Source organism: Ovis canadensis, chromosome 4 (assembly GCF_042477335.2).
Source record: "Ovis canadensis isolate MfBH-ARS-UI-01 breed Bighorn chromosome 4, ARS-UI_OviCan_v2, whole genome shotgun sequence".
Classification (NCBI taxonomy): Eukaryota; Metazoa; Chordata; class Mammalia; order Artiodactyla; family Bovidae; genus Ovis; species Ovis canadensis.
The window spans coordinates 107773775-107780395 of record NC_091248.1 but is presented as its reverse complement, the minus strand read 5'-3'; positions in this window follow the sequence as shown (position 1 = coordinate 107780395).

The following is a 6621-nucleotide window of genomic DNA, read 5'->3' as shown; positions in this document are numbered from 1 at the left end:
CCCCGCGAGCGCGCCGGGTTGCGTGGACAGGATTCCCGCCCAACTTCTCTCCGGGGCCCTGTGGAGTTGGCGGGTTGTAACCCCTTACTCAGGTTGGCGTGTGGGCGCGGCTGTCTGGCCGCTACGTACCGGTTCGCAGAGCGTGACTCGGCCTCCGCAGGGCTTCTTAAATTATCCTAGTTATCTTCATGCCCACAAGAAACCAGGGCCAAATTACTTGAATCATTCGCCAAGTATGTTGAACAGCCCTACCCACTTCTTTCCCTTTAGCTCTGCCGCCTAGATGGGTACGTACCCTGTGCTATGACTGTCATGAAATAGATGTTTCCAACTGCCCGCCCTTTCATATCTCTTTGTGCTGTGCTTAGTCGCTCAGTCCTATCCGACTATTTGTGACCTCTGTCCATGGGGATTCTCCAAGCGAGATACTGGAGTGGATTGCCACGCCTTCCTCCAGGGGATCTTCCCAACCCTGAGATCGAACCCAGGTCTCCCTCATTGTAGGCAGATTCTGTACTGTCTGAACCACCAGGGAAGCCCTTTCATTATCAACCGACAGTGAGCTCGTTTTCCAAATCCTCTGCCTTGTGAATGACAATACAAGTCCCAGTTCACAGAAATCCCAGTTTGATGTTGGCTGTAAAAGCCTTTTCTGACCTTGCTAGGCATAACAATTCCTCCCTTATTTACCTTAATACACTTTGTATCTTTGGTATGTGTGTTCATGCATGCTTAGTCCTGTTGGACTCTTTGCAACCCCATGGACTATAGCCTGCCAAGCTCCTCTATCCATGGGATTTCCCAGGCAAGAATACTGGAGTGGGCTGCCATTCCCTCCTCCAGGGTATCTTCCTGACCCAGGGATAGAACCCTCTTTTTTGACTCCTGCAGTGGTAGGTGGGTCCTTTACCACTAGAGTCACCTGGGAAGAACAGATTTTGCTATAAAACTCTGTTTATCCGTTTGTCCTCCAGATTAAGCTCCAGGAGAGAGATCTACCTTTATCCACCTTTGTACCTGAAGCTTTCAGCTTACTGCCCAGTTCAAAGTAAATGCTTAATAATGTTAAGTGAACTGAATGGGTGGAACCCATATGATGTCCCAATTGAAGAGGAACACAGGAAATCATGAACTTATTCATTTTCAGTCATGAAATTAGAATTAAATAAGGATAGCTCAGTTGGTAAAGAATCTGCCTGCAATGCAGGAGACTCGGTTCAATTTTTGGGTTGGGAAGATCCCCTGGAGAAGTGATAGGCTATGCACTCCAGTATTCTTGGGCTTCCCTTGTGGTTCAGCTGGTAAAGAATCTGCCTGCAATGCAGGAGACCTGGGTTCGATCCCTGGATTGGGAAGTTCCCCTGGAGAAGTGATAGGCTACCCACTCCAGTATTCTGACCTAGCGAATTCCGTGGACTATACAGTCCATGGGGTCTCAGAGAGTCAGACACGACTAAGTGACTTTCACTTGCTTCACTAAGGACTACTATCTTTGCAATGTTAATGGAATATAAACCTACTGTGTTCTTAGCACATAAAGCCTTTATAGTTTAAAATCCAGTTGAGACAAGTAGTGTGCTCATTAGAAAGTTAAATACAAAGCAACTTAGTTTACTTTAAACATCAAGGTGAGAGATTGACCAATACTTTTGGGAATTCAAAGGCGTGGCCATAACCCTTGGTAACATCCAGAGAGGGCTTTCCGAATAAGGTGTGACTCAGGCTGGACTAAAAAATTCCTGAGCACTATTTAGCAAAAGGAATAACCGGAAAAGGGCATGTGGGGGACAGAGTAGGAGGTAAATTCTTAGGTCAGGTAGGGGATGAGGGAGATTAAAAGGGGGGATGAGGAGGGGAGAGCCTGAGCTCTGAGGAGCCTGAGCTGAAGGCAGTGGGAATTGTGGGTCTTCTGAAGGTTTCTAAGCTTGTGCCTTTGTGACAGATGGAATGAGGTTGCAAGTGTTCTGTCAGGGAGATGCATCTCCATACAGATGCATCTGTTAACTATAGAATAGGCTGCATCAGGAACCACTTTAAAAATTATTTTGAAAATGCCTCCTTGAAGTCAGGCACTGTACTAGGTGCTGGTAAACCCACAAAGAATAGGACATGGCCCCTGCCCTCAAGGAACAGCTGCCTAGTGGAAATGCCACCATCTTGGAAGTGTCCTAGAAGAGGCTGGAAAAGGCAGTGGGACTCTGCCAGAGATGGGGCACCCTTTAACCCTGAGGTTCCCTGTGAATGAGGGTTTGGCCTAGGCAAAGCAAGAGAAATGCAAATGAACACTTGTATAGAAAAGAATTTTTAAAAGTGGGAATAAGCATTTCCGGGACTTAGTGACTGCTTGGAAGAAAGAAATGAAAAGGGAGCACTCACAAATTTAAAGTTTTAATTGTAGGAAACTGGGAGAATGAGCTAGGTGAATGGAAGATAGGGGAACGGAGTTGAATTAAAGACACGATGAGTCTAAGGTGATAGGAGAACAACTGAAAAGAATGAACCAGTAGGCTGGAGGAGATACTTAGAGTCAGTGGCCAGGCAGCAGCTGGTGGAGCCATGAGAACACATGAGGTTTCTGAGGAGAGAGAAGCAGATTAGGCCTCTTGGGAGCCCTAGAGTTAGAAAGTCGGTAGAGGAGGAAAAGGACGTGAAGGCTGACACACGTCAAGAAACATCACCATAGCTGCACCCAAGGCCCATCGAACTGTTAAGGGAAGCGCCGAAGGACTCTTTATAGCAGATAGAATAATGTCAACCTCAAAGGGCGGATAATGCTCTTCAGACGTCCTAACTGTTCTCATATGGTGCTCCTGAACAGTCCCTCTGCAAATGTATGGTTTCCTGTGTGCAAGACACTGTTCTAGGCACTGGAGGCACAGCAGTGAACAAAATGGACAAAACTCTCGCCATGGAATTCTCCAGACAAGAATACTGGAATGGGTAGCCATTCCCTTCTCCAGAAGATCTTCCCCGACCCAGGGATCAAACCCAGGTCTCCTGCATTGCAGGAAGATTCTTTACCATCTAAGTCACCAGGGGAGCCCCAAACTCTCTCATGGTGCCTATATTCTGGAATGTGGCCTACAAACAATATACAAAAGCAAAATATATAGAATGAGAGGTGGCGATAGATGCTTCAGAATAAAATAAGGCCGGAAAGGAGACTTCCCTAATGGCTCAGTGGTTAAGAATCCATCTTGCAATACGGGGGATGCAGGTTCGATCCCTGGTCACGGAGCTAAGATCCTGCATGCCGAGGAGCAACTAAAGCCCGGCACTGCAACTACTGAGCCTCAGTTGCTCCAGAGCCTGCACACCACAACTAGAGCCTGTGGGCCACAACGGAAGATCCCTCATGGCGCAACTAAGACCCAATGCAGCCAAATAAATGATTTTTCAAAAAATAAGGCAGGAAAGGAAAAAGGAAACGTTAGGACCGTCAGGAGTGGTTTGCAGTCTTCAAGAGGGTAGCCAGAGAAGGCTCGTGAAAAGGACCATACATGCGTGTAAGTGAACATCTGACTTTGGTGAAGAACATCCCAGGAAAAGGCAACAGCGAGAGCAAAGGTCCTGAGCTTCTGAAGCCTGCTTAGAGTGTTTGAGCAGCAGCAGGAAGTCAGTGTGACTGGGTAAAGTAATTGAGGAGAGTAGAGGATATGAGGTCAGGGAGGTAATAGCAGGGATTGGGGTGAAGATGAGAGGGACACCATGGAGGGCTTTAGGCCATTTTAAAGTCTTTAGCTGCTACTATGATTGAAGTAATGTGGAAGAGACTGGCTGTTTACCAAACTGTTTCCTCTTCATCCTGTGATGCAGCTGGACTACATTTCCCAGCACCCCCCTCTCAGGATATGGCAATGTGACAGAGCTTGGGCCAGATGATGTCCACTACTTCCAGTACTGGCCATGCAAACCTGCCACAGGTCATTCTCCAAGCTCTTGTTCTTTCTATGGCAACCCTGGGAGCCGTGTAGCACAGATGGCAAGTCACAAGATGGAAGGAGCCCAGGGTCCTTGTTGAAGAGCCACTCCCTGAACAGGACACCCTTCTTGAACTTTTCCTGTGTGTGAGAAATGAACTTCTGTTGATTGTTGTATGCCATTGATATATTGGGGCTTATTTCTTAGAGAAGTAGCATTACCTTAATACAGATGGGAAGCCATTTGAAGGTTTTAAGCAGAAAAGTGACATGCCTAAGATCTTAAAAGGGTCACATTAGGGACTTCTGTGGTGGCCCAGTGGCTCAGACTCCATGTTCTTAATGCAGGGGGCCCAGGTTCCATCCCTGATCAGGGAACTAGATCCTACATGTTGCAACTAAAGATTAAAGATCCTGTGTGCTGCAACAAAGACCTGGTTCAGCCAAATAAATAGGTTTTTAAAAAATAAAATAATGTTCTGTACAAAAAGTAGTATTAGTCACCCAGTCATGTTCAAATCTTTGTGATTCCCATGGACTGTAGCCTGCCAGGCTTCTCTGTCCATGGGGTTCTCCAGGCAAGAATAGTGGTATGGTTAGCCATTCCCTTCTCCAGGGCATCTCCCTGATCCAGGGATCAAACTGGGGTCTCTTGCATTTCAGGTGGATTCTTTAACATCGGAGTCATGGAAAAGTACGTTACCGTCAATTAGGGGGAAAAGAAAAAAATCAAGCCAACCTTTGAAAAAAAGGGGTCACATGAAATTGAAGAGGGTAATATTAGAAACAAGCCACTCATTTAGGTGACTTTTACAACAATACAGATGATGATGGCTTGGTCCAGGGTGATAACAGTAGAAATTCTGAGAAGTGTCAGATTGTGTGTATATTTTGAAAGCAGTTTAAAGGTGTTTCCTGATGGTTTGGAAATGAGATGGAGAGAAAGAGGAGTCAAGGATGACTCCAGGTTTGAGTAAGTAGAAATATGGAGCTGCCATTTACAAGGATAGAAAAGACCTTGTGGGGAGCAAGTCAGTATTGAGAGATCTTTTTTTGGACATGTTGAGATGCCTATTAGAAATTCAAATGGAGTTGTCAAGTAGGCAGTTGGCGATCACAGTGTTCTGGACTAGAGAGATACATTTGGGAGTAACTGGTTTATGTGTGGTATGAACCATGAGGTTTGATTAGAAGAGACCCAAGACTGAGTCCTGCAATTCTAGTGTTTAGAGTTCGTGATGATGTTGGTGGTGGAGGGGTGTTGATGAGAATGAATTAGCAAAGGAAACAGAAGAAAAGCCAGTGAAAGAGGAGAGAATAGTGTTCTAGAAGGCAAATGAGGAAGTGTTTCCAGGAGAAATCACATATGTTACATGCTAACACAGGCGTGAGGACTCATTGGCCATTGGCTTTAGCAATGTGAAGATCAGGTTTGGTGCTGAAGTGGAAGGGTTCAAGAGAAAATGGGAAGCAAAACATTGGAAACCCTTTTAGGGAGTTTACTAAAGGGGAACAGAGTGGGCAGAGAGCCCAAGAGAGGTTTTGTTTTATTTTTTTCATGTTTTTAAATGGAAGGAAAAATGCCAGCATGTTTGTTACTGATGGGAAGTCTCTAAGAGAGAATCAAATTGATGATGAAGGGAGAAGGGAGAGTTGCTGGAGCAATGTCCTTGAGTAGGTGAGGTGGGAGGGGACCCAGTACAACAGGGGAAGAGTTGGACTTTGCTTAGAGCTAGGAGAAGGCAATGGCACCCCACTCTAATACTCTTGCCTGGAAAATCCCATGGATAGAGGAGCCTGGTAGGCTGCAGTCCATGGGGTTGCTAAGAGTCAGACACAACTAAGCGACTTCACTTTCACTTTTTACTTTCATGCATTGGAGAAGGAAATGGCAACCCACTCCAGTGTTCTTGCCTGGAGAATCCCAGGGACGGGGGAGCCTGGTGGGCTGCCATCTATGGGGTCGCACAGAGTTGGACCCGACTGAAGCGACTTAGCAGCAGCAGCAGCAAGCAATTCTTTTATACTAACAAGGAGAGAATCTAGATCTGCTGGTCTGTTTCTAGGTGAGTGGTAGGGGTGGTCATGAGAACTTGGAGTTCTCTTTCAATTGCTACTATGTTCCCAGTGAAATAGGAAGCTGGGTCATCAGGAGGCACTGGGGAAGCCTCCCACCCAAAGGAGAAGTGAAATAGCCAATCAGCAGAGAGAGCAGATGAGGGGAACATAGTGTGAGCTCCAGGCAATATTAAGGACCCTCTTGAGAACTGAGATAATGTTGAGGTGAAACTGGGTAATATGGCATGTGATTTTTCTCTAGGCAAGCTTAGTGGCGTGGGAAACTCCCTAGTGATCCTAATGCAGGGGCCCTGGGTTCAACCCCTTGTTAGGGAACTAGATCCTGCAACTAAGAGTCTGAACGCTGAAAACTAAAGATCGTGCATGCCTCAACTAAGATTGAAGATCCCAGGTACCGCAACTGAGACCTAGTGCAGCCAAAAAAAAGTTTAGCGTCATGGTGGAGAGTTCGATCTGGCCAGTTAATAAAGTGGAAGAGGTGCAAAGGCGCTGAAGGGTACTTGCAAGAGAGTCGTGATATTCAGGATGGATCGTGGAATCTAGGCTGGAGGGGAAGGGAATGAGGATGTGAGGACAGGAAGGGACAATGAAAACCCAGCAAGAAATTGCAGGATTGGTGGGG